Source organism: Mustela lutreola, chromosome 4 (genome assembly GCF_030435805.1).
Source record: "Mustela lutreola isolate mMusLut2 chromosome 4, mMusLut2.pri, whole genome shotgun sequence".
Lineage (NCBI taxonomy): Eukaryota > Metazoa > Chordata > Mammalia > Carnivora > Mustelidae > Mustela > Mustela lutreola.
In genome coordinates this window covers 170,054,605-170,057,217 of record NC_081293.1, presented here as the reverse complement: position 1 = coordinate 170,057,217, position 2,613 = coordinate 170,054,605, and positions in this window count along the sequence as shown.

Here is a 2,613-nt window from a genome sequence, read left to right as displayed (position 1 = left end):
GAAAAAAGGAAACATGTATGGGATAATTCTTTATGACTTTTTAAATGCACATCTCCTCAACCAGTTTTAGTTTTTGTTTATTTAGTTGTTCAAAAAAAAAAAAAAAAGGAAAATAAAACTCAACAATAAGGAAATAACCCAATTCAAAAAATAAGCCAAACATCTGAACAGATATTACACCAAAGAAGATATACAGATAGCCAATAAGCCTATGAGAAGATGCTCATCTTCATTTGTCATCAGGGAATTGTAAATGAAAACAACCATAACACACCACTGCTCACCCTTTCGAATGGCTAAAATCCAAAAAACTGACAATTCCAGTCACTGGGGAGGATTGCTGGTGGGAATGCAAAATGGTATAGCTACTTTGGAATGCAGTTTGGCAGTGTCTTACGAAGTTAAATATAGTCTTACTATATAATCTAGTAATCACACTTTGAGATATTTACTCAACTGATTAGAGAACTTCAGTCTACACAAAAATCTCCATGCAAATGTTTATAGTTATATACTCAATTGCCAAAACCTGTAAGTAAACAAGGTATACTTCTATCAGTGAATAGATAAACTGTGGTACATCTACAAAATGGAATACTACTCAGTGATGAAAAGGAACAAACAAAATTTTTTTTAAAGACTTATTTATTTATTTTAGAGAGAGAGAGAGCACGCAGAAGCAGGGAGAGGAGCAGAGGGAAGGAGAGAGAGAGAGTCTCCAGCAGACTCCCCGTTGAGTACAAAGCCGCACAATGTCCAATCTCAGTGAGTTCATGACCTGAGCCAGAATTAAGAGTCTGATGCTCAACAGACTGAGTCACCCAGGCACTCCAAAAAGGAATGAATTATTAAGCTATGAAAAGACATGAATGAACATAAATGCATATTGCTAATGAAAAGCCTACATACTATATGATTTCAATTACACCTATCTTGGAAAAAGCACAGCTATATAGAGATGGTAACAAATCAATGGTTGCCAGGAGTTTTGGGATGAGGAAGGGAAGGGTTAAATAGTGTGAAAATTAATAAAATGAAACTTCACTTAAAATGGAACTGGTGATCAGGGGAACTCTCATGCCCTAATACTCCTCCTTAACTGCAGATATAAACAGAATGCACCTAACCTGCATTCCTCACAGAAAGAAGTCTATACCCCATCAGGAAGAAGAAATATTTTCTCCTTGTCCAGCAACAGACCAGCCAATGAGAAACTATCAAAACACAGCCAATGAAAAGCCACTTAACTTAGAACTCCCAGTTTACTCCAATGGGCTTTTTGTTTACAATAGCCCCTCCCAACCAACCCCTGTACCTCCCCAACCCCCAACTTTTCCTCTATAAAAGAGGGTTCCAGACTTGCTTATTGTTTTTCCATAGCCTACATGTCCAGAGTTGCAATTCCCTATTATTCCTGGATGAACCCTTTTTACTGGTAAAATAACTGACGGTTGATTTTTTAAGGTTAACAATAGGTAAAGCACAAGGAATATTTTTAGGACAGTGAAACTATTCAGTATATGAATTTTTAAAAAATCATTTAGGAGATGGGGGGAGGGAGGAATTCCAGGATGGAATGCAGAATGTGACAAGAGAAATCTAAATGTATTATGAATATATGAAACAATGTCACTGGAAGGAGTGGGAGGAAAAGGCTAAGTACTAAGTAACTTTGAAAATGCTAACAGTAGAAGGGCCAACATGAAGCACACCTCTGGCTGATGAAATTGTATCCCACGGGATACCAATGAACAGTTCTGAAAACAACATGCACGTATAATGGAAATGAAAAATTAAACAGATAGTGGATGATGAAATTCAGGTTTCCCACTGTTTGAGTGGGAAGTTACAGATAAGCAGGGTTAGAATGATCTGTGTGGTAATGAATTAGAATTAGAGACAGCAGTACAAACTCCCATTTAGCTTAATAAAGATACAGATGTTTACATACAGAAATATTTATAGATGTGTGTATGCACAAAGTGAGTATACATGCTCTGTCAGCTCAGTAGCAACCAACACACCCTAACACCCAGATCTTGATTTGTAATACTATTCCTTAATAAGAGAAACCAGAATTCCTTTTAGGACCAAGGCAAGAAATGCACAAGATGAGTGTGGAACAACCTGTAGTGCTAGGAAGTGCTTTAATAAAACCAGCAAACAAACAGTAACAACAAAAATCACAATGATGTGTATTTTAAAGGGACACAAGAGTCAGGTGTAAAAGCCCCCCCCCCCCCCGCCAATGGTAAAAGCTAGAACAATCTGCCAATGAAATAATCATAAACCAATTGAATTATAACCCAAGGATAAAATAAATGTCCACAAGTCCATGCTGACATAAATAAATAATTGGATAAATTAACAGGGGAGAATGGACAAATTTCCTATACAGAAGAATTCCAGATAATTTATGAAGATACAATACTCACAAGGAAGTGGAGCTCAACTCTTTACTCCTTTTAAGTGTGGACGGTACATGATGACTTCTTTCCAAAGAAGTATTTGAGGGGAGAGAGAGTAACTTTACTAGGAAGGAAACTGACAAACACTATCTCAGATGATCAAGATCAACATCAACAGTGATAGGTCATGTTGATAGTACATACC